Here is a 27,276-nt window from a genome sequence, read left to right on the forward strand (position 1 = left end):
TCTACTTGTATGAAGTTCTAGAAAATATAAAACTGTAAGGACAGAAATTAGATCAGTGGTTTCTGAGACTGGCAGTGAGAAGAGATGATTAGCTATAAAAGAACATTAGAGATGTTTTAAAAAGATGGAAAATTTTTGAAACCTTAATTATGTTAGGGATTAAATAATTGTGTCCTATCTAATAAAATAGTAATATGCAAATTAACCATACCACCTCTATACCCACAAGCCACGCCCACCAGTGAATCAGGAGTGAGTATAAAAATTAACCCAACAAAGATGGTTGTGGCCACAGAGCTCCAGCAAACAGGAGGCTTGGGTTTCCTGGCAATGGAGGAAGCCAAGCTTCCCTGCTGCCCTGGCCAGCCCAGTCCTACACTCAAGGCTACAAAGTTTCAATTATAAAGATAAATAAATCCCCAGTGAGGAGAGGGTAAAAGTCTCAGAAGTAGGGGGGTCAGAGCAGTGCAAGGCCAAGCTACATTTCCCTAAGTGGAGCAGTTACTTTGAAACAACTGGATTTTGAGAGAGGAGAGAAGTCCTGAGAAATTGCAGGGCTGATAAGCAAACCCTGAGATATGGATGAACGGATTACTCTGACACATGTTTCTGTGAAAGAGAGGGCAAAGGGGCTGCTTGGTTATAGAGACCAAATAGCCCCATTCACCTGACTCCTTAGGCTTTTATTGTAACAACAGCTTGAACTAAAATTAACTGTTAGATGCTATCATAGGGAAAGCATCCTTTAGAAAAAACATGCATCTGTAGTGTCCTTTAAGCGAGGATGTGTCTAAGTAAATACCCTGGGGCTCAGACTTGTTTGAAAAAGTCAAGGCAGGGTTTGCTGCCTTCGGCAAGGTCCCCCTAGAGGCCCCCGGTCTTTTGGAGAATCCTCCATACAGGCTTTCCAACCAAGTCCTATGTTTCCCCACAAGGAAATGAGGATTTTTACTAGAGCTTGGAGCTAATCTCATTTCTGGTTTGAGTGGACAGTTGTTACATGTTGAAGGGGCCTGAAAACACCTTGGAAGATAGTTCACATTGCTTGAATGGATGAACAAAAGCTAAAGTACATGAACGAATACTTCAGACAAGCAAGGGGCCACAGGTTCTGGGGTGACATTGGTTAACAAAACCATACAAGCTTCAAGTGTATAATTCAACAAAACATCCTCTGCACATTGCATCATGTGCCCATCACCCCTAGCAAAGTCTCTTTCTGTCTCAATTGCTCCCTCCTTTGCCCACCTCCACCTTCCCCCACCCCCTTTTTCCTCTGGCTATCACCACAAAGACTATCCTTTCAGGAAGAATTTTAAAGTTAACAGAAGCAATTCCCCTGAACATGATCATAGGCATGATCTTGTTTCTATAATGGTAAGGACTATTATTATTATTATATAAAACTTCATGTTATTATTCACATTCTTTATGTCCTACTCCAAATTCCATTCAGTAGTTTGATTCCTTGCACTGAAAATATAATCTGCTTATTTATATAAGAGTTAAACTTCAGTGTCCTAGAGCCAACTGCTGTTTATTCCTATGCAATTGATTTTAATCTTTAAATGCCAAACCCAATTGCTTACTTGTACTTTTCTCCTTGCCTTCTTCTTTCCCACTGCTGTGGAATATCCAAACTAGAAAAATGGCCTTTAAAAAAAATATTTGCCTGCTCACCATCAATGCCCCTCACCATGCAGGGGCCCTCTAAGTAGATAAATACTAGCCTTGTTCTTAGAATACCTCTTCAACAGTTACACATCATAACATATCCTAGATATTTAAATTGTTAATACTATGCTTTAGTACATAAAAATTAGCATCTTAATGCTAAGGAGCTATAAAGTTAGGGAAAGTAATTTATTGAAATTAAAGGTCATCCATAATGGGAAAGAGATATGAAGAAAGCATTCATTTATAATACTTGTGTCCCCACTTCTAGATATAAAATTAAATAAGGTACTCAGTGAAACACAATTATAAGTAAGTAACATTCAGCTGAAGGGAGAGAGTACAGAGAAGTGAGATTAATGGTAGGAGAAGGATTCTAGACTGTGAAAATGGGTAACAAAATGCTTGCACATACATTTTCTGCTTTTCTTTTTGAAAATTCATAAACAAATAGCAAAATACCAAGCACTGGTACTAAGTAACTAAACAATTTAAAATTCAATTGTGGGTCCTGGCCAAGTAGCACAGTAGAGCATTGTCCCCATACACCAAAGTTGAAGCAACCAATGAATGCATAAATAAGTGGAATAACAACAACAACAAATCCATTTCTCTCCCCTTCTCTCTCTCTAAAAAAAAAATAAATAAATAAAATTACTTTAAATTATAACTAAACATAACAAGGTAAAATTCTCAAGATATTTCTATAGGCAAACTGAAGGACCAATATGAATCAATAATGTAATATTTAAAATGACATGTATAGAGATAATTTTAAAAATTATAAGCATGAGTCAACCTAGCTATATAATTTTTTAAAATTAAAAAGTTGACAAAATGTTGAATTAGTGAAAGTTATGAGAGGAAAATATACATGGGTGGTGTCCTGAAACACAGAATTCAGGATTCAAAAAAAAGGGCAGAAGTGCAAATCTAAAGAAAAATGCAGTGATTAAAAGTGGATTTTAGCTATTTTTGAGAAATATTTGCAAAATAAACAATCAAATGCATTCTCAAAGTTCTTTGAGAATGGGCCTATCACACAATCCCCTAGGAAGACTTAAATCTATAGAAAATCTAACTCTGATCTTTTATTTTATCAAAATAAAAGATATTGAATTTAATTAACCCACATTACATATAGATGACTCAGTCTAATATTTTTATTTTTTCCACAAAATAAATTTATATTATGGGATTCAATCTCCCTATCTTAGACATCTATTGCACCATTTAACTTGTACATCCATATCAACTTGGCTCTACATAAAACCTGAGCCTATTAATGAATAGGACGAGGTTTGGAAATGCATTCCTAAGCTGAAAGTGACCTGGAAGTCATCTTTGCAGTGTATCATAGAAAACAGTTCAAGATAGGACTAGTATTTAGAGACTACCCCAAAATATATCTACTAAATATATCCCCCCAAAAGATACATTGAACTCTTAATCCCTAGTGCCTATAATTATAATTTTATTTAGAAATATAGTCTTTCCCAAAATAATCATGTTAATATGAATTCATTCTGGATTAGGGTGGAATCCAAATTCAAGGGCTGGGGTCCTTGTAAGGAGGGGAAGACAGAGACAAAGACACAAAACCTCAGAGAGCTTTTTGAAGACAGGTAGACATTGGAGTGAGGTAGTTATGAGCCAAGGAATGGCAGCAACTACCGGAAGCTTGGAGGAAGCAAGGGAACACTATAGGTCCATTGTCCTGCCAACACCTTGGTTTCAGGGTTCTGGCCCCAATATTGTGGAAAAATAAATTCCTGTATTTCAAGTCACCTAACTTGTGGTAGTTCGTTATGTAAACCCTAGGAAACTAACACACCTGTGACAGACATTTCATATTTCTTCATATTTTCACCAAAAACTCTGATGAGGTCAGAACTTTACTGTTTTATGTGTATGTGTGTGTTTTTAATGTAAAGGAGACAATACATCATTTTCTTGGATATTTAGCATAGTAGAAAGGAAACGGATCCCAGAGTTTGACACACCTAAATTTGGTACGGATCCCAGAGTTTGACACACCTAAATTTGGTACTTCTGAGTTTGAATGACAACTTGGGCACTTGGTCATTTTTTTTTAACCTTTGATACCATAAAGCCTCTGTTTCTCTGTATAAAAATGGGGTTGATAAAGTATTTTTCACAGAATTATTATAATTATTTATGAAAATATATGGCGTATCATTCTCTGTCTTCAATGGGTTACCTTCTTCCTTAAAATAGGGTTATCTAGATCAGTATATCAGAGTATGACAATGGTAGAATTGAACATTGATTCAGAGGCTAGTATAAAAAGCCAAAATATTGTTCTCTAGGTTCTGTCAGCTCACTTTGAGGTTCAATTGAAGACTGTGATTACTAACTGAAATTATTGAAGGAAACAGAAATATTTAATTATTTTAACAACTCGTTCTCATTTGCACTTCCTATATTGCCTTTGGACAAAGGTACAAGAAGAAACAACAGTAATGCATTATTAGAAATGCTTCACAATTAGTTAATTATAAAAGCAAGAATCAAAGGATAGAAGAAATTTCAGAGCAATTGAAATAAATTTAATGGGTATGCATACCTATACTTTGAACACTGCTCTCTTATCCTGTTACTATTGCCATATATTTTAAATCTAAGTCTATTTTACATAATAAAAATTATTTTGTACAGTCAATTTTGATTTATATTTGCCTACATATTTGCCTTGTTATAGCTTTTGATTATTTCCTGCATATCTGTGCTTTTGTCAGACATAGATTTCTTTAGTCTGAAGAACTGCAACCACATTTTATCGTATATACATAGATTAGCAACAAATGTCTATACATTTGCTTATTTTTAGACATAATTTTCACTTAAACAATAGAAGTGCATTACTGAGTATGCAAATCTAGGATCATTTTTCTTTTTAGTCATGTAGAGATTTTCATTACTTTGAAGCTTCCATGGTTTACATTAAAATGCCAGTCTAATTGCAGCAGCTCTGAAGGTGGCGGGCTGATATTAATGTGTACTTTTATGCTTTCATGTTCTTGTTGACTTCTACAAACTATGTTTCCATTTGCTGTTGTTGTTAAGCAGGTAGAGTGGAGCTGGACATTTTAATCCCACTCCAGAACCTGAGACTGCCCAAGGCTGAGCCGCAGCTTTAGTCATGTGGACACAGAGCACAGCCCTAGTATTCCAGCTAAGGACCTGTCATAACACGGGGCCTCTTACCAGTTAGGTTCTACTTTTCAACCTTTTATTTACTTGTTCGCTTGTTTGTCTGTTTATTTACTCTTTTCTTCTTACAAAATCACCTGCCCCTCACATCCCTATGTCTCTCTACTCCTGTGAACCAGCAGAAGCTATACAGGTCTCTGCCATCTGATGGGTGTTTTCCCAGCATCTTTTAATCACTTGCCCTTATTCTAGAACTGGCATGTGCTTTGTTAGGGAAAATATAGCTGTGGAATGCAATTTTCTTTTCCTTGACATCCCACTTCTCTTACTTGTTTTCCTTGAAGTCTTAGTGCGTCCACGTTTTTAATGCTTTCACATAATATATAGGCAAAATTCAATTTATTGAGCTTCTCTTTATTACACTTCACAGGTGTTGCACTTTTTACAAATGAAAGGCAAGATCTCCCACCAGTAAAGATAATGATGCTTTATCGTGTTACTACTTTATTATAGTGGCCTGAAAACAAAACTGCAATAACTTCACGCAGGCCTTAGAGAACCATTTTATAGTTTCGTTATTTCACATTCTCTTTCAACAAGAGTTTGGTCAGCCCAAAGCTGCTTCATCATTCTCAGAAACTGGACTCACATGGAGAGTTGATTTAGAGCTACACAACTTGTTTGAGAGGAGATGAACAATTGGGACTTGTAAAATAGATCATGCATGTGTAGAAAACAGAGGTAAAGTAATTACTAATGATACACAAAGAGCTATACTGTTTGTTTCTGCTGAAGTTAACTACTCTCAAAGCTTCTGTTGGATGTAAAACTGATAATATTGATATGCCATGATATATATAGTATAGGGCTTCCAAAAGGTAATAAATATTGGTGTCCATAATTGACACTGATCCCCAAAAATATTTCAATTATGATTTTGTAACTCGTTATATACATTTTCAAATATGTTATAATACCTTGCTTTTTAATCATTTCATACTTGATTTTTTCTGAGATTTTTTTCTTCCCTAATATATGTTGGGTTAATAGTTGGGTCACCAAAACTGTAATAACAATTACACCAACATAAAATGCACAAGTTTATTTTCTTGGCCATTTAACTGTGTGTGTCAGTAAGGAGTTCCTTACTGGCTCTTCTCAATGTGATGATTTATTTACAGAGGCTTTTTTCCTCAGACCACTTCATCATCTCTTAGAATTTATAATCATAAGTTTATGGAGAAAGAGAATGTGAAGACAGAAAACAAATGTTTAAAAGCCCTGGAAAGACCCACATCAATTTCTCTAATACCATTTAGCCAAAACTCAATTCATATTGTCATATTCACCTATGAGACTAGGAACCGTAGGCTATTCCTCTGCTCAGGAAGGAGAAACAATATGGTTTCTTGGTAAAAAGCAGTCTCTGACACAATGGTGACAATAAGTAGATCAGAGAATGCCAAATGAAGTTTGGAAACACGATGTGGTACTTTTTATATAGACAAAATTCTAAACAGTGTTAATCAAGCATATACTGAGTTCTGCCATGATATGAGTTCAGAGCCAGCAGTGGCTGAAAAGAGAACCAATACATGATATTTTGTATTATTTGCTTCATATTCCATAGTATGTTTTATCAGTAAAAACTAACATTTTTCTGATTATAAAAGTAACATGTGTTCATTTTAGAAGTTGTATACACCAAGCAAAAAATCTTTTTAAATTACCCTTCATTTCACGATATAGCCATTGCTAATATTCTTTTTTATTACCTTCCACAAAATTTTTATGCACAAAATGCATTTTGTTTCTGTTTTACAACATTAGACTTGAAAGTGAAACATATATTAGAGTAAACCATAGGAAAATGTTGATATTTAACACATTTAAATTATGGGTTATCATAGAAAAATGTGGATGATCTTTCTCCGTTGCTAGTGGGAGTGGGATCCTTGGGGTACTGTTGGAATACACATTTCTGTCAGCCCCCGTGGGAGGATGAGATGTGGCCAAAAGCTTTATTTTTATGGAATTGCATCTTTGGGTTCCTACAGTGCCCTTTTCCGTAACTGTGGCCTAGAAGAGGAGCGGCTGGGGACTCAGTAAAGCTAGGAGCAAAGCAGTGTCCACAGCTTCTGTCTCAGGTGGAGCTGGGGCTGGCTTAGCATGAGGCTAACTGCAGTTTATTAGTCCACTGTGTGGGGTCCACATGCCTGTGGGTGAATCCAGGACCCTATGAACCCCATAATCAAGCTCAACATGCCAAGAGGCAATAGTGCAGGAGAGCAAGAATGCAAGAGCACAGAGCGTGCACCAAGAGAGTGCACTTCTTTGTTTAGGAGATTAAATATCTCAAATTCTCTTGTACTTGCAGTGGCCACATCTATTCTGGTCAATGGCCTGTTCCCAGGTGTGACTGACAGACAAGTATCTTTCCATGTTACCTAGGCTTTAATGGGCATGTATCTATCCTTCCTCTGTCCAGTCCCTTCCCCCAGCGGTCTGTGGGGAATAGACCTGGGGAGTGTTAAACTGCAGCTTCCTGGCAAAGCTGTACAAATGACATGCCTCTAATATCTGGCCTTTCTTTTGCTCCTTTTCAGTTATTCATAATAAGATTAATTTACACCAGTATCATAAGAAGGGCGGTTAATATGGTTTAAAGTAACAAAGAATAAAAATAAAGAGCAAAATATGTTTTATCAGTCAGAAAATTAAACTGTTATTATCATATTTAAAATGTGTAGTATAGAAATGGTTAGCCTCTAATAATTCATATTTTATATAAAAAAGGTTTCTCAGATCATTCAATATCATTCATTAGGCAATGAAGAAATTAATTAGTAAGCCTGCTTCTTTAAATCTCCTTTCATTAAAGTTCTTGGAAATAAATGAAATAATTATTGAAAAGCTTGGAAAACAGTACTCAGATGAGAAGTCCACATAGATAAGCAAGTAGTTTTTTTTATATATATATCAAAGGTATTTATAATAAGCAAAAATCATATTTTAATTGAAATTAGAGAATAAACCTTCAAAAATAGCTTTTTTTATATTTTGATATAATGAACATGTTGAAATGTCAAGTTATGGCAGTTAAGCTAATGTCTATATCATTAAATTGTAGCTTAACAAAAAAAATGTTTAAATTTGACAAAGGTAGCTATTTCATTAAGTATCTAATATTTTCCTAATTTTATTGTATATTATGGAGCTAAATGAACTAAGTTATTTTTCTATAATGAGCCAAAAAATACAGCAAATTACTACCTTAAATAGCATTTTGTATAGTACCTAATTCACTGAATTAATTTTTTAAAGGAGTAATGATGCTTTAACCAGAAATACACTTTACTAAAATTTTATTGAGCCTGCTTCTCTTTCTTAAATTTCTTTATATTTAACTTATTGTAGTCAAAATTTTACATCTTGGTGATTTTCCATTCTCTCCTATCATTTCCTGTTCTAAAAAATTATACTTTTAAAGTCATTCAGCTGACAATAATGAAATATAGCGCAAACATCGGTCAAAATATGAAGTTCTGTATTTTTATCATAAACATTGATAACACATATTAATCCTATAAGGACAAAATTCATTAGACTACATATTGAATGATTTGGTAAATAAAGAAAGCATTGTCTATTTACTGACTATGCGAATTATTTTGAAATCTAAAGAAGTCTAACATTTCATTTAACAAATGAAAGTACTGTGCACCATAGGGTTTCAGTGACCTGATTAAGTTCTATTTCTTTGTTAAAAGTTTTCCCTGTGCTTTCTTGGCTTTCTATTTCTGAAATTTTATTGACTTAGGTTTCTTCGTGTCTTCAGCTTTTTGGTAAGCATAATAAAAACGATTATTTTTTTGCTTTGTCCTTTTTTTTCTCTTGTTAATTCAGGAATGATAGTTCTGTGTCTTTCTCTAATCTACCTAAAAATGGAACCATACCAACTCTGCTATTATATAAATAAAAATCCTTGTCTATTTTTTAATAGCAAATATAAAATCACTCAGTGAGAAAGTATTAACAATAGGATAAGTCATAAATTGTAAAAATTAGTCCTTTACATTCTGAAATGTCATGTTGTTACTGAGATGTCTTAAGTAGGTTTACTTAACCTAATAAGAAGGACATTTTATTCTAATTGGGAAGCCCATTAGATGTTGAAGCATGGGAACATGCTAGCTTTGGCTATTGCTCCTTGAATTTAAATACCATTTGCACAGCATCAGTCATTCTCACTTATAAACTTAAAAACAGAACATGAAATTAATATCTCTAATTCTGAGACTGAATTTTTGTTTACCATTGGAGATGAGGGGCCTAGAAAAGGAGGAATTTCTTTGTCTCTTCCTTTTAAATTACTACTTCTTTTTAAGATCCTTTCCTCTTCTCTCATTCTTTCATTGGTTCATGTCGCTTAGCTTCGCTTATTGTTAGGGATAGTCTGCGTTTTTAGTCATTGTCCTTGCATTTATGATTGTTCCAAGGGGCCTTAGCATGATGATATCCCAAAAGAATTGGTGGGGAAATCTATTCTTTGGATTTTTATTATTTTTATGTTGAGCTGCCTTCTGATTCCTCAGTCCGGTTTTCTACCAGCACAAATATGTTCCCATAATTTTGAGGATTTTGCCTCCTAAAGATGTATCCATTTGGGGATGAGACATGGAGGATGATGGGGATAGGATTATGTGCTGACCCACACTCAGCTGTCTTGCACTGCTAGTTTTAGAAATGATTATATAAAATTGGACCTCTTTGTTGTTTTCTGTTGTTTAAAATTTGCTGTTCATTTTGTTTATATTTAGTTACTGTAAAACAAATATGCTATTTTTGGACTTCTTTGTCTTACCTTGATATTATGTATATTACTTTGGGGTTTTGCAATTAAAATGGCATTTAATCATATATTTGGCAGCTTAGTTTTCTTAAGATGATTAATATGTTCATTTACCAACATTTATAATTATATCTTTAGTATTACATTTGGGTTATGAGTCCTTTAACTGCTGAGATGAGACAATACAGTCATTAGTGTACATCTCAATTTTCATTAGCCTCTTTCTCCACTTGCCATTTCTTCTTGTGTTTCTTTTTACTTATGTTAATGATATCCCTATGTTTATCAGGATGTTTGCTAGAGTCACTTTTCATAATGGCAAGTACTTTATATATGCTTCCATTTCTTTCTTGTGGTGGCAGGTCAAAATAGGACTACACGTATTTGTGATTCATTCTCTATCACTCTTATGTTGTGTGTCCTTTAAAATTAAAACTACATTTTATTCTCTCTCTGGTTATTTCTTTAATATGTAATAGTATGAATTATCTGCCGAGCTCTAGATAAATTAACAGGGGATTAATTTTTCAGATTTAATGTCTCAAATCTCCAGCAGAGTGCCCGGGAAAGCTTCAGATGCATAGTTAGTTGAATAATTGAACCAACTCTACAAACTACTAAACTCTACAAACTGTTATCCTCAGGTGAGGATTAACAGCAACAAAAAATAACAGTGGGGGAAATTCCTATTGCATCTGGTGAAAATTCTTGGAACTGCACTTTAGATTGAAAATGCGGAACTTGCTTAGATACAAAAGAAATCCCCAGTCCTTAATATTCCTTCGATTCTCTATAGCAAGAACATAAGTGAATTTGAAAATAATCTTCATAAAGTAATTGATTTATTACTAAACATATACAATTCTCTCCCAAACAATGGATAACGATACATTATTTATTGAGAATCACAATCATACCAAAATAAATTTTTAATAACACTTTAGAAAGTTCTTACCTACTACAATATTCAAACTGATTTTATTAATATATTTAATGTGAAGTCTGAATGCCAAAACATACACATTTGGAAAATAAAACTTCTAAAAGAATTATAAAAAATAATGCCAAGAGGGTATAAAATCAACCCTGACTACTCAATATCCTGCATTATAGAGATTTAATTTAGATTGTTAAGGGAGAAATAAAGAGTGTGATCCACTTTTAATATTTGTACTTAAAATAATTATAATGTATTTGTTTTTATTAATATAAATCTATACTCATTAATAAAAGTGAGATATGATTTGAGATGCATAAAAACATTTTTGTAATGTTTCAAAAAGTCATGAATAGAGCAAAGCTAATTTTCTAGAAGATAATGTTAGTGTAGGTAGCAAATTGGTTATTACTAACCGAAGGAAGCAAATGGATTCAGACTTTAAGCCTAATCAACCGGGAAGCTGAATCCGATGTGAAGGCTGATCTCCCAGGAAGCTGCACATGTCCCCCTGGAGGCAGCCGCATGGCCACCAAGGGGGTTAGCATCCCTTCCTTCTAAGTAGTGAGGCTGGAGAGGTTTCCCAATGTCCCCAGGGACAGCAGGAATACAACAATGGCAAGTATGCTCAGCGGTTAGAGTGCCAGCCCATGCACCAAAGGGTTGTGGGTTCAATTCCCAGTCAAGGGCATGTATCTGGATTGCAGGTTTGATTCCTGGCCCTGGTCTAAGCACCTGCAGCAGGCAACTAACCAAAGTGTCTCTTTCACATCCATGCTTCTCCCTGATCTTTCCCCCTCCCTACATCCCTTCTACTCTCTCTAAGAAGCAGTGGAAAAAATATCCTCAGATGAGCATCAACAACAAAAAATAACTGTGGGGAAAATTCCTTTGCTGAGCACATGTACAGTAGAAGTCATAGGCAAGGGGAAGGTAGGCACATGCACAGTAGAAACCAGATTACAAGGCAAAACTTTGAGGCATATGCAGTAGGAGCAAATGGTGCCATAAAGTGGAGGAGCCTAGCCTGGGAAATCTGGGGAAAGAGCTGGATAGGATTAAGGGCAAACCCAGAAGATGCAGGAAAGGAATTGGATAGGGCAAGGCCCAGTACAAGCCTGGAAAATTCCAGAAGTAGGTTGGATAGTTTGAAAGAAAGTCTACTTGTTCTAAAAAACCAAGAAAATATATGGAGAATTATTAAGGACCTCAGAGAAGTTCCTACTAGAGCCTGCCCACCCTCTACACCTGGGTAAGTTTACCCAGTGACAAATGATTACGTAACAGAATTAGTGAAGTGAATGCATTGTACGGTACAAATATATCAACTCAATATATTGTAAAACTGAAACTAATATAATTAATGTAACATTGTATAACAACTGTAGTTAAAAAAAATAAAAAAGCACATGTACCTCAATATATAAAAACAAATATATATTTAAATTACCTGACTTCTACTTCAAAGATCAAATATTTCTTTACTCTCTTATTCATAAAACCAGAGGCCCGGTGCACAAAATTTGTGCAAGGGGGGCCCCTCAGCCCAGCCTGCACTCTCTCCCATCCAGGACCCCTCAGGGGATGTTCGAAGGCCAGTTTAGGCCTATTCCCCAGAAGTGGGCCTAAAATGGCAATTGGACATCCCTCTCAAAATCTGGACCACTGGCTCCTAACTGCTCACCTGCCTGCCTTCCTGATTGCACCCCTGCTGGCCTGGTCACTCTCAACAGCCCCTGCTGCCAGCCTAGTTCCACACTGTCCCGGAAGCCTGGTTCCACCTATCTGCACTCCCACTGGCCTGGTCATCCCTTACTGTCCCCCTGCTTGCCTAGTAATACCCACTGTCCCTCTTGCCAGCCTGGTCACCCCAACTGCCCCCATCTGGCCTGGTCATCCCTTATGGCCCCCTTGCCAGCCTGGTGGCCCCCTATTGCTCCCCCCACCAGCCTAGTTACCCCCAACTGCTCCTGCTGGCCTAGTCACCCCCAACTGTCTCCCCAGCCCAGCAGTATGGTTGCCCCTAATTGTCCCCCCACCAGGCTGGTTGCCACTTATTCCCCTCTTTTGGCCGGGTTGCCCCCAACTTCCCCCCACCCCTGCCAGCCTGATCACCCTCAACTGCCCCTCCTGTGGGCCTGGTCACCCCATGTAGCCTGTTCAGTTGTCCATTCGGTTGCTATGGTCACTTAGGCTTTTATATATATAGATATTTATTTAATTGCTACTATTGTTAGATAGTGTGTTTGTTTTGGGACACACACACACACACACACACAAAAAGGATCCAACATTATAAAACTAATGGTATATCTTAGAGTTGACTGACAATTAGTAATTACACTATGACATACTACAAGCTAAGGTAGAGGAAATACAGCATGCTAAGGTGGCACACAGAAGGTATAGCCTATAGCCTATAAAATGAAGAGACACAGGGATTCCAGAAGGAGTAACATATAAGTAATGGAGCAGGCTTGAGAGAAATGAATGTGATCCATTTTTAATGTTTGTGATGCATTGAGAGATTTTAAGAATATTTAGTATGATTCCATTTTGTAGAAGAGATAATGGGTTAGAGAGAAACTGGAAAGATTAAAAAAAAAAAAAAGGTAGATAAAGCCTTATAAACTATCAATAGAATTTGTGGATTTTACCTTAAACTCAGTGGGAGAATCGTTTTAAAGGTTTATGGAGCAGAGTGACCTAGTTATATTTGCATTACAAAGATCATTCTGATCTCAGTGCAAAGTGTGGATTAGAGGGAAGAAAAACTAGAGATAATGGAATTATTCAGAAAGCTATTTAGTTAATTCAGGGAATGAGTATCCTGTTTTCAGAAAAAATGTATGTGTTGGATAAGTGGGACTTTGTAATTTATTAATAAACTAGAGGCTCGGTGCACAAAACTCATGCATAGGGGTGGGGGAGTGCCCTCAGCCCAGCCTGCATCTTCTCCAATCTGGGACCCATCAGGGGATGTCTGACTGTGGGTTTAGGCCCAATCCCCAGGATTGGACCTAAACCGACAGTGGGACAACCCTCTCACAATTCAGGACTGCTGGTTCCTAACTGCTCACCTGCCTGCATGCCTGATTTCCCCTAACTTCCCCCCATGCTGGCCTGCTCACCCTTTACCACCCTTCCTGCCAGCCTGATCACCCCTAACTGCCCCCCCCCCCCCCACTGGCCTGGTTGCCCCTCACTGGCCCAGCCTGTTCTCCCCCAACTGTCACCCTCTGCCAACTTGGTTGCCCCTAGCTGCCCCCCTCCCTTCCAGCCTGGTCATCCCCAACTGCTCCCCCACTGCTGGCTTGGTAGCCACATATAGCCTGCTGTTCAGTCATTTGGTTCATCCCTCACTAACCCCCCAGCCAGCCTGGTTGCCCCCATGCAACCTGCTGTTCAGTGGTCGGTCAGATTGTTTTGGTTGAGATGCCTGCTAGTTTTTTATATATTAGGATTATGATAGAAAAGGCTGGTGTAAATGATAATGATAGTACTCAAGCCTGGCCTATGTGTGGTTCAGTGGCTGAATGTCAAGCCCATGCACTAAATGGTCACTGGTTAGATTTCAGGTCAGGGCACATGCCTGGGTGTCTGGTTCAATCTCCAGTAGAGGGACTGCAGGCGGTAGCGGAAAAGGAAAACTGCAATCATTATTGAACAACCTAGGTTACAATTTTTTCTTATTTCCCCATTTAGCTTTTATCTTTCTATACTTGAGAGGCTAGAAAAATGAAAAATCGTTAGGCCAACATACAGGTAAATGCAGCCTGGTCTAGGGCTCTCGGAGAAACTGACTGCCATACTGTGAGCCAAGGCTTCGAAGTTCCATATATGTGTGTGTGTGTGTGTATGTGTGTGTGTGTGTGTGTAATCTTTCTAAAAGATATTTATTATTATCTATATTCTAATAGATAAACATTTCACAGCAAGCTATTACCTGTTTTAAATTATTTGACACTAAAATGTCTGATCATATTAAACAAATTCATTTTCAGCAGTAAAAAAATGTTAAAAAATAAATATAAGAACTATGATGCTTACATTCCTAAATTAGTCACAGAAAACTGGGACTATTTCACAACATTATATATAGATAAAATCATACTTTTGTTTTTAAAAAATGTTTTAGTCTTAACCATGACATTAAAAATAAGTGCTAACAGGTATGTTTGTTCCCATTGCTAGCCTTGGTTTTGAGAACATTTTTTAGAATGAGGAGGGCTCTCTCAGCAGTTGGTAATGTATTCCTTTTGAGGAATGCTGTAAATAGGCTGCCTTGGGAAGTACTTAGTCTTATTGAATAATATGTCAATGCCAGATATCTCTTATAAAAAAAACTTGATTTCTCTGGGAAATGTGTTCATTTGCCTGGCTTTTAGATAAATCAATTTGGAGAAAGGTCAGGAGGCATTTCAGCTCTTTTTCATTGCTTCTGTTGAAAGTGATATGGGCACCCAGGATTTCCCTGGGAACTTTAGATGAATCAGACAATTGAAAGGTTTCTGAAAATATACCTAAATCCCTTAGTGCAAATAGTGGAGACCTATAAAGTACTCAGAAAGAAAAATAATATAATAAACTAATTTCTAAAACGAGTTAACTAATACTAAAAGGGGAGTAACTAAAACATGTATGTAGATTTTAGTACAAATAAAGTACCTAAAGAGTCCAGAAAACATACCTACCTCAATTACATCCTCCTTAACAGTCAGAAACATCTGCCTGGGAGCAGAGTGGGAGGACAGGAGATTTTATACACAATTAAAAAAACACCAGAAATCACTTCAAAGTACAGTCATGTGTCGCATAATGATGATGTTTCAGTCAGAGGCAGATTGCATGTAGGAGGCGGTGCCTTAAGACCACAATGAAGCTGAACAATTCCTGTCACCGGTGACGTCTTGGCTGTCATGACAGATGGGCGGGGGGTACGTTACTCATGTGTTTGTGGCGATGCTGGTGGAGACAGACCTGTGCTGACAATGTATAAAGTATATCACATACAATTATGGACAGCACATGATATTGAAAATGATAACAAATGACTATGTTACTGGCTTAGGTACTTACTATACCATACATTTTATTGTTATTTCAGAGTGTACTCATTCCATCTGTAAAAAAGTTTGCTGTAAAACAGTATGCTGTGTTATGCAGGCAGCACTTCATGCATCTTATGTTCATCATGTGTTGATTGCATTATGTTTTCTTCTTCTTGATTTTGTCTAACTTTTTTTTTTTTTTTTTTTTTTGTCCATTAACATGCCACATAAGCTAGCAGCCAAGGAATGGTTTATATGATGTTTCATTTTTTCTATATTGTCAAAATGTATTGTTAGTGCAACAAGTAACTCCAAAATGTATTGTTAGTGCAACAAGTAACTCCTTTCATTATGAAGGAGACCATTAACGTCAGTATATTTTCTTTTCGGTAATGCTTCGGCTATTTGCTTTCAAGGCTTTGAGTTGAACTGTTATGTTCTAATGACTGGTGAGCTAACTCTCATACAGGAGACTATTTTCAAGGTTCCTTTGTGCATCAGTTATTTTATTATATTAAATTCAGATAATAAAATATTTGGATGCTAGAACACAATGGTGGTGAACACTGTGGGATTAGGATTTGCTTAGACCAGTTGTTCTGCTGTCTTTGCCTCTGGCTAGCTCAGGGCTTGCACAAGTTACTATAAAATACTGCAAATCATATTCTCTAACTTGCTGAAATGATTAAAGGGCACATATAAAATATACCTATGCGCCTGGCAAAGAATTAATATTAAATAATGGGAGTTTTTATTATTTTTTAAATTTACACTAAAGTTATAAAGATGACATACATTGAGAATGTTTCAAAAAGAGTATTGGCTATTTTAATTTATTCAACTTCATATTGTTAGTCTTATCTTATAAATAGTATAATTTATGTAAAAAATATATTGTTGTTTTTGTTTTCTCTAATTGATCTGACCAATAATTGAACAATTGAACTCTGTATCTAATAGCAAGTGTATCTATTTTGGATTTTGTGTGTGTGTAGGAGGGTTATTGTCTTTATTTTTTAGAGCAGTTTTAAGTTCACTTAAATTTTTCCCATGTACCCCTGCACTCCCACATTATCAACATCCCCTATCATCTTGGCACTTTTTTTTTTTTTTTTTTTAACAACTGATGAATTTATGTGATACATCATAATCACGCAAGGTTCACATTACTGTTCACTCTAGATGTTATACATTATATGGGTTTGGAGGAAATATAATGCCACGTATCTATCATCATGGTATCACGCAGACTATTTCCATTGCCCTAAAACTCCCACGTGCTCTGCCTGTTCATCATTCTTCCTGTACTCCAACACTACCAACCATTGGTCTTTTTACCTTTTCCAAGATGCACCCCCACATCCAGAGCAGAGCCCGCAGCCAGCAGGACCGCACCTAAGCACGATGCCTCCTGAGTGAGTGGGAAGTGAGTCTGTCCCAGGAGCCTCTGGAGGGAATCCCTGTCCTTGTGGGCAGCGGAGGGGACCAGGGAGCATCTCCCGGCCCTCGGTGTCCTTTGAGGCCAGCCCAGCGCTCAGAGCCTTTGGAGTGAGTGCCCAGGACACCATCACATGCTCTGCCGCCTTGTTCTCTCCTTTCGCCTTTCAGTGGACTGGCCGTGAAAGAGGAGGTTGAAGTGGCCTTTGCTTTGGGGACTGAAAACCTTTCCAAGTATATGGGTTTCTTTGATCTCAGCCCTGCAATGAGTTTTTGGATATGTATAATATTAGTTTTCTAATCATCTGCTTTTGAAGCTTAGGCATTAAATCAGCATATTTTGATGTGGTATTTATGAGCACTGTTTACCCTTTAACCACACACACACACAAAAGACAGCCATGATGAATAGCTGCATTTAATGTGACGTTAAATTTTCAATTAAATTGTCCCAAAGTGAGGAAGTTTAATTATATTTCTACCAGCAACACTAACTACTATAACATCCTGACTGGTAAATACTAGACAATTGATTAGAAAAAAAGAAAATGGATTTAACCATCTTTTCTAAAATACAAATGACTAAATAACAAATTAAATCAATATGATTGTTTTTTTGTCCTGTAGTTGTATCAGTTATATTTTATTAAAATACTTCCAAACCAAAATAAAAAGAAAATAAACACCAAAGATGAGAGTAGATGCAGAATCGGAAAGAAATGCATTACTATTGGCATAAATGATTTCCACAATTACTTTAGGGCATTTTTCCTTTGGACTTCAAACTGAGAGGTATCAAACTCCCTTTGTATTTATTTCAGTATGAAATGGAGTTGTGAGGAGATAATTGCTTTTTAATTGGTACAATCACTGTGGCAGAAACTTTTGCTTATTTATAGCAGCATCTCATTGTTTCCTTTCTCTTTTCATTCATATGGATGCAGTGTGATATTGATTAAAAATGCATTTTTCTGTTTTTCTTATAGTTACATCTGAACATATATCTAAGTGGCCTACACAATGTGATATTTATGGAAATTCATTACTGGAGAATTCTAAAGAAAGGGGTGCTCCTCTCCATTCTGCTACTTGTAATGTAGATACAATGGCACAGCTTGACAATAAATATTTCACCTTAGTGAAGACACAGGGGAAAGCTGGAAGTAGTTGTATTGTCTTACTTTACTACCTTTTGTGGTATTTTTTAAAAACATGAGACAATTAAAATTCTACCTTGTTTAACCTTTTATTTCTATGTATGGAAAAACAAAATAAACTTTAACTTACACTGATAAAAAATCCTTCTGGTTACCATTCATTTCTTAGTTACTTTAAAACTATGATAAAGATGTCATTATGATTTATTAATTAGTGTACTTTACATTAGTTTAGTTCAAATCTGTCCAACTATGGAGCCCTGGTCATATCCATGTTCTGAAACTAATCTCCATACTATTTCAGCTGTGTTCTTGGGAAGATCTTTAGCTTCATTTGTATTGGTTTCCTAATCTGTAAAATGGGACAACAATGCATATAAAACACTCCAGTGTACACATAGAAATCTCTCACATCACGGTAGTTGTTGCTATCCAAGGGTTGAGTCAAAAACTGAATGATGATAACTTGAAGAAATGTTTGCCTTTTCTGAGCAATTAAAATCTATAATAGTCACACAATTCCTAGTCCCATTGAATTAAAATCTACAATAGTCACACAATTCTTAGTCCCATTGGTTCCAAGATATAAATAAATATGTGGCTCTCTCCAAGTATTCTGCTCTGAGGTAGGGCTTTTTAAATAAATAGCCAAAACTCTTAAGTAAATGTCCCAAATATGCATTTCAGGAATGACTGTATCTCATCCAGAGTGTAGAAGATTACAAAGTAAGGAATATTGGTAATAAAGGTGGGAAATCATAAGGGAGGGTGGAGAAATGTGGTAGAAAGAATTCTAAAATGGTGCCTGTATTAGTTTTGCAGGGTTGCTGTAACAAGTTATTGCAACCTGCTTGGCTTAAGAAAAATGTTTTTTCTTTTGTTCTGGAGGCTAGAAATCCAAAATCAAGAGGTTGACGGGGTTAATTCTTCCTACAGGCCATGAGAGAAGAATCTGTTTCAGGCCTCTCTCCTCGGTTTATAGATGGTTGTCAATATTCACATTGATTCTCCTTGTATCTGGCTTTGTCCAATTTTCCCTTACTTATAAGGAAACTAGTCATATTGGATTAGAAGCCACCAGAATGGAGTCATTTTAACTTGATTACTTCTGTAAAGACCCTATCTCTGAATAAGGTCATGGTCAGAGGGACTGGGATAGGACCTCAACATATAAATTTGGAATGAAACAAACTCATAACATCCTTTACAACCCCTGTCCCTTGGTATATATGCCCTGCATAAACCCATGCTTTTCAGTGGCGTGTACTTACTCCATTTGTCAGACTATTTTATATAGGAAAATGAATGGAGTTTCAGATCTAGTGAGGTCTCTAGTCTGTTGAATTACAAATTCATCAAAAGGAAAATATTTCTGTGGGAGCCGTCCTTGTCAGGTGAGCCCATTAAGAGGCATCCTAGATCACAGAGGCAGAAGAGCATCTGCATTTGAACAAGCAAACTGCCCTGTTGTGGCGAGAGCCAAAGGCAGGGGCTGGGGCAGCCACTAGGAGCTGAAGACCTAAGACTTATGGTTGCAAGAAATTGAATTCTTCCTCAACCAATGAGGTAAGAAGACCCTGAGCCTCAGATGAAGTATGAGCCTCATTTGACACCAACAGCCTCGTTGGGTTCTGTGCAGAGCAACCAGTGAATCTGGACTTAAGCTCCCGACCCATGGAAATGCTGAGATAGTAAATTTGTGTTGTTTTAAGCTACTAAGATAGGAGTAATTTATTAAGATTCAGAAAAAATACAAAAAATAAATGTGTAACAAAGACATACCATATGAAAGAGATAAACCCTCTTTGGAAACATATTTTACATTAATCCTGAGTATACTTTACCCAGAAAAGATTATGTTTTTCACACATATTAAGTCTAGAAATGCATATTCAAAGCATAGAAGCTTAGACATATATGTAATTAATTTATCATGTGAATAAGGACTGATTGGGTATTTGGATGAGAACTTGAGTTTTGCCTCATAAAATATATTTCATAATTATATCATATAACATAACATCATATGTTTTATATTATGCATAGAGAAATGGTCTGGGATGATATGTACCAACATGTACACAGTACTTATCCTTAAGAAATGAGATAACCAATTGGAATGTGAGAAGAGAGAGAAATCCATTACTATGATTATTACATTTTTTGAGATTAAAATTTTTTTCCTTATTCATTTAACTATTTAGGCACTCTGTTATTGGAACTGAGTTTAAGCAAGTCCAGGGCTGACCAATCAAAGAAAAGCAAATTATAACACTAAGAAACAGAATCTAAACAGTGAAAGAATGAGAGTTTATGGTGTTGGATTCTAGTCACTAGGTGATATGGAATTAATTTCTCTATTGCTAAAATACAAGTAGTATTGTTAGAATACAAGTAGTAAGGCAGACTTGGTTCAAATCCTGATTAGTATGTTATTTAACCTCTCAGTATGAAATCTGTACATGGACATGCCATGTCACTTATATTTATGTTTTTAATTTACTAAAAGCCATTTTAGTCTCAAAGTAGAAAGTATTTTGAGAAGACTTGCTCACAAAAATAAAGTTTGGAGATATGAAAAAATGTTATTCTCTACATGGATGTTTCTGTTAGCTTCTTCACTTTCAGTCTTTCTCACTATGGCCGTGGTTCTGGTTGCTAACTTTTCATTTCACCCCACACACCACCACTAGCACTCTTACACTTTCATATATTCCAATGTTGAACTAAGAGATCGTGACTATCTAAGCATAATGTCTTCCGTCTCAACTCCAGTCATGCATTATCTCCTTCTTACTACAAGAGCTAAATGGGAGAGGACAGGACCCAGCCTTGTGTGAACAAGCTTAGAAGACGTGAAGTGATTATAAATTCTCAGAAGCAGGATAAAATTAAAACTCTGTGAAATGGAATAAATGCCATTGCACCTTTCAGGATTTTCTTTTCTTGCCTGAAAACCTTACTTTCAATATTTCAAATATTGATTCTTCTTAAATTCACTAACCTCTCCTCCTCCCCACCCCTAATAAGAAATCACATTTTTGACTTGGTTTTAGAAAACCATTTACTTTCCTTATATGTGTATACTAGATTCAAGGAATTGCTGTTAAAATTATATACTAATGTTGCACAACTCTTCAACTTGGCTTATATTTCTCTAGTTTTATTAGAAAGAAAGACTCCATCTACCCTGTTTCCCCGAAAATAAAACGGTGTCTTATATTAATTTTTTCTCCCAAAGTTGCGGTAGGTCTTATTTTCAAGGGATGTCTTATATTTCCATGAGCTAGGTCTTATTTTCGGAGGATATCTTATTTTCAGGGAAACACAGTTACAGCAATATTGTTTTTTTAAACAGAACAGTAAATAAGGCACACTATTTTTTCCCCCAGTTTTCAAATAGCTAAAGCTATCAGTTGTTCAAAAAATGTCATTAGCCCATTTTCTATTGTATCAGTTTTTCTATCAATAGTAACATATTTTCTATTATATCAGTTGAGAAACTACTACACTCAAATATAATCAATTAAAATTAAATATCATTTCTGCCACATTCCAAAGTTTACCATGTTTAATGTTAATCTCTGGGTACCTGCTCCTCATTTTAAGAAGGACTGTGTTTGTTTGCTTTATTACTTTAATTTCTACAATGTGGTTTTGGGGAAAATGTTGTAAAAATGATACCCTTATAAAATGTGAAATTTCAATTGGATACACTGCATTGTTTTATAAACCTCTAGAGGCCTGGTGCATGCATTCATGTACCGGTGGAATCCCTCGGCATGGTCTGTGTAGATTGGGCCGTGGCAGGTGGCCAGGGAATAGCCTGTGCTGCTCCAGCTCACCCCAGCCCCGGTGCACCTGTTATGGGCTTGCGCACAGTCTTGATCCAGAGAGGCTCACATCGCCAAAGTGGCACTTGCCAGTGGTGAGGCCAGTGTCAGGTGCCCAGCAGTCAGCTGAGCTGCACTCCTGTTTTGGTAGTGCACTGACCACCAAGGATCAGCTCCTGCATTGAATGCCTGCCCCCTGGTGGTCAGTGCATGTCATGGCAACAGGTGGGCCAGTTGAATGGTCCACTGGTCAAATGGTAGCTTAGGCTTTTATATATAGACTAGAGACCCAGTGCACAAAATTGTGCAGGGGTGGGGTCTAGCAGGCTCTGCCCCAATCAGGGCCAATCAGGGAGGAAGAGATGGCAGCAGGTTGGCTGGCTGACCTGCTTGGATCAGGGCCTGATCAGGGCCCCAATCAGGGCTGGTCTGCCTGGGGAAGGTGCTGCAGGCAATTAGCCAGTGGGCGCTGCTCCAATTGGGGTTGGGGGCTGATCAAGGGTGGGGCCAGCCAAGGGGAGGGGCTGTGAGCCAGCTAGCTCTGTCCCCAAATGGGGAGGGTAGGGGATGCCAATCAGGGGCCAGCAGCCTGGGGGAGGAGCCATGGGTGGTTGGCCAGCCAGCCCTGCCCCTAATCAGGGTAGGAGGGTGATATGGGGTGGAGCTGGGTGGGGGGAGGGGCTTCAGGAGATTCGCCAGTCAGCTGTGCCCCTATTGAGGTGGGGTAGTGATCAGGGGCAGGGCTTGCCAGGGGGAGGGGCTTTGGACTGATCAGGGTGGTGGGGTCCATTTGGGGTGTGGCTGGCCTGCAGAAGGTTGGCTGGAAAGCCCCGCCCCCTATTGGGGTGGGGGTGTGATCAGACGTGGGGCAGCCCAGGGGAGGAGTTTCAGGAGGTTAGCCGCCCATCCCTGCCCCCTATTGAGGTAAGGGTTTGTGATCAGGGGCAAGCCAGACAGGGGGAAGGGGCTGCAGGCCTATTGTGGTGGGGTGAGCTGATGGGGGCACAGCTGGCAGGAGGGGGAAGGTAGAGGGCATTTAGCCAGCAAGGCTGGCTCTTGATCGGGGTGGGAGAGTCCAATCAGGGGCAGGCTGGTAGGGGAGAGGTGCCTTGAGGTGGCCACCAGTTGGCTGGCCAGGGTGGGTGTCATAGCGACCCTTTGTTCAGTTGTTACGGCTGAGAGGTACTCCATGCACCTCCAGTGACTGGTCATTTGGTCCTTTTGGTCATGACACGTCTTGGCATATTATTATGATGATAGTATAATTTAACACTTGAGATGTAAAGCATTTGTCTTTAACTTTCATAGTGTCTTCCATTTCATGAATGATAATAAAATCAGATGGTCAAAATAATATTGTATTTTCTTCTCTCATTGAAATCTTGCTCCAATTGACAATATAATTATTAAGAATAGTGATAAATCTAGAGCACTAGAGCCATGCAAGTGGTTTATTGCCTCCAAGCTTACTTCCAAGTGAACCTGCCCAGACTTCAGGATTTTACACCTAGTGGCCTTTTTTGTTTGCAATGAACCTGCCAAGACAGGTAAGTCAACTAGGAGTGGGCATATTTTTCAAGAGCAGTCCTATCAAAAATCAATTTGTGTTGGTAAATAAATAGCTGATGTGGAAGACTCATGACCCTTAATGAGTTAGGAAGCAGTTCTTGCATATTTCTTTAATTTAAATGACTCTAATAGGAAATAGTATAAAGTCATTATAATTTATTCAAAATAATGCATCATTTAAAATGATTTGCCTCATGAAAACATTAAAACTAAAAAATGTTGAAACATTTGTTCCATTAGAGTTAAAATATTTTTTATTCTTTTAAATTTGGTGTTAAATGTTCATACATTATATTAACATATAAAATACATCTGTAATAATTGTGAAAAAAATCAAACACATAAGTTGGTACAAGTTTTCTATTACCAGTAGTTTGAAAAGGAAATCTTTACATGAGATGTATGCATAATCTATCTATCTATGTATCTATCTATGTATCTATCTATCTATCTATCTATCTATCTATCTATCTATCTATCTAAAAGCCTAGGTGACCATTTGACCAGTAGCTATGATGTGCATGTGCATTGACCACCAAGAGGCAGATGCTCTGACTGGTAGGTTAGCATTCTGCTGGGGTCCTGCTGATGAATACTAGGCAACATGGGACAGACTTGCCCTGGAGCCCTCTGGTGGTCCCTCTCCAGCCCCAATTGTGCACAGGTGGGGTTCCAGATTGCGAGAGGGCACAGGCCGGCCAGGTCAAGGGACCCCACCAGGGCACAAATCCATGCATCGGGCCTCTAGTAACACTATAAATCTGCACTTTCAAGATTTCCATCAATGACTCCTAATTAACACCAGTTTTGATTGTTATAGAAAGACATAACTTCATCTAGGTAAGTGCTCCTTATTTTAATAAAGACACTGATTCCTCAAGGTTTCCCCCCCCCCCTTTATTTTCTTTTTGATATAGTATATATTTTTAACTTAAGTCAAAATCAAGAAGATTGTGAGATAAACATAAAATGTATAATTTTTAAGTCTTTCTCTTTCCATGTCTTAAATCATATGTACTATGTCACAACTTTTTATAGTAATCTGGGAAATTTGGAATAAAAAAGACAAATCTATTAAGGATTTTTAAATTATGTCTGTAAGCCAGCAGTTTAGCAGATATTAGAATTCTTGGACTGAAAGAAGCAAGTATTTGAGATGTGATTGAAAAGATGGGTTGACTATACAGAAATAAGTTAGCTATTATTGGTAGAATTAAACAAAATGTTCATATTGTTCTGCAATGTACATTTTTTTACGACATTGTGCATTCATATAAGCATTCTTTGCTGTTTTTACATACCATAATTTATGTAAACAATAAAAAATTGGTGACCATTTAAATGAGATTTATTTAAATTCAAATTTATAGTGAACTATTATGTGCTTATGTCTACATCAACCTATGAGTATAGCTATAATTATTCACTTGTGTATCATATATTAAAGTAGAAAAGTATCATGATCCAAATTCTGTTTGTTAAAATTTTCTCTATGCCCTTTATTTTCCATACTGAAATTTTGGGCTTCACTTGTCTGCTTCTTTTTCTAAGTAATCATTTTCTAGTACTTAGTCTTAAAAGTGCAGGCTTATTTACTATATAGTTAAAGAAATATTAGCAAGACAAAAGCTGAAAAATTCTCTCTTTCACGATGGTATTGAAAAACAGATACGATTCTTGATTCTTCAGATGAAATTGTTCTTAGGGGGAAAAAAAAAAAACTCAGGAAAAGGGATTATTATAAGACACCAGTCTTCAGACATGATTCTTCTGTATAAAAGCAACTTTTAAGCTCTAAAAGTCTGTAATTGCCACTAATTTGTTGCCATGGTTATAGTATTTAAATTGGCATCTATGTTTACTGAAAGCACCATTAGTTGCAAGTTTTCTTCACTACACCAGAGAGGATCATTGGCATTGCCATCCTTTTCACATGCATGGCAGCTGGAAAGATCAGGCTCTTGGAAGTTAGTTATAGACACCACAATGCATGCAATTTAGTAGGAAAAGTAAATGTGTTAAAATCAGATAGATTAAAAATTTTTCCAAAAAATGTATTATACCATTTTTACTCCCACTAATACATGACAGTGCACCTTTATCCACACACTTGATAACTTTAGAGAGTATCAATATTTTCATAATATGAAAGAGAAGATTAATAAATCTTTGTAATAGTTTTGACTTGCTTTGCAGTTGACTTTCAGAGGTGAAGTATAGATACTTCTTTTTCTATAGAATGTGACTATTAATAACTTTGTATATTATTGCTTCGTTACATTAAATTTATATCACATTGCCAATTTTAAATTTATATTGCATTGCATAAATGTAATATCATTTATATGTTATACAATATAAGTTTAAATGTAATTGTTATAAAATTATTAAAAATATGAGATACTTAAATAAATCACTTTTTTTATCTTTTGACCACTTTCCCCATTTTTTTAAATTTTATCTTAGAATTCTTAAAGCTGTATAAACTTTGTTAGCACATTTACAATTATAAAAATCTAAGTGAAAATATTAGTTGTACATATTAAAAACATGTGGAATTTTCATCACAACATTATAAAGTGGTAGCAGTGGCAATAATTGAAATATGTAACAATACAGGAATCATTGACTATAAAATTATTTACTATAGAATGAAAGCTGTATGTGATGGTTCAGAGTTTCATGAGTATTATTTTATATTGTTACATAGGATGATATCTCCCTCATCCAAATGTAATGGAACAAAGCCTTTTTATTAACATCAAGATGCTGTTCAAAATTGAACAACTTCTCTTGGCAATATTTTACTAGAGGTTGGAAAAGAATCATTATAGCATTATAGGATAGTAATTATCAATACTTATGCATTTCTATAATCAATCATGCAACTTATATACATAGATACAGCTTTAGTCCATAAGAATTTGCCTATTCTTCTTCTTCTTTGCTCATCAGAGTCTATCCAAATAACCAATTTTACAACAATAGGAGAGAATAAAGGTTACTCTCTGTGGGGAAGAAATGCTTTTGTGGAAATATGAGTATGATTATCTTTGTGGAAGGTTCTAAAATAGATATTTTACTAGAAATAAAGATGGTATAAAAACAAATCATTAAAATATATAATAGAAGCCAGGAGAGGAGAAAGTTATAAGAGGTAAAATGCATTGGAAGACATAAGTGGGTGAACCATAGACAGAAAACTGCACTGAATTTAGCAATTTTTAGGCAGTTCATGAACTTCCAGAGATGTAAAATTTCTCTTCTGGCAAGTTAGATACTTGACAGGAAGAGGTGAAGGACATATTCAAAAGCTACACACACACATACACACATAACTTACATACAAAAAAAAACTGCACAAATTACAAGTATACATTTCAGCGAGTTAGTCCAAAGTAAATGAAATCATGAATCAGGTAAAGAAATATGTTACTGGTATAGGCAGTCCTTGGGTTATGTTGTACTCGATGTATGTCATTTCATGGTTACATCTCCATCTCCCATTTATTTATATATATAAAGAAAAGTTCCGTCATTTTGACATATGTGCATATATGCTTTAAATTTTTTATTATTTATTTACCACAAG

The sequence above is a fragment of the Pipistrellus kuhlii genome, unplaced genomic scaffold, assembly GCF_014108245.1.
Source record: "Pipistrellus kuhlii isolate mPipKuh1 unplaced genomic scaffold, mPipKuh1.p scaffold_m20_p_36, whole genome shotgun sequence".
NCBI classification, from domain to species: Eukaryota; Metazoa; Chordata; class Mammalia; order Chiroptera; family Vespertilionidae; genus Pipistrellus; species Pipistrellus kuhlii.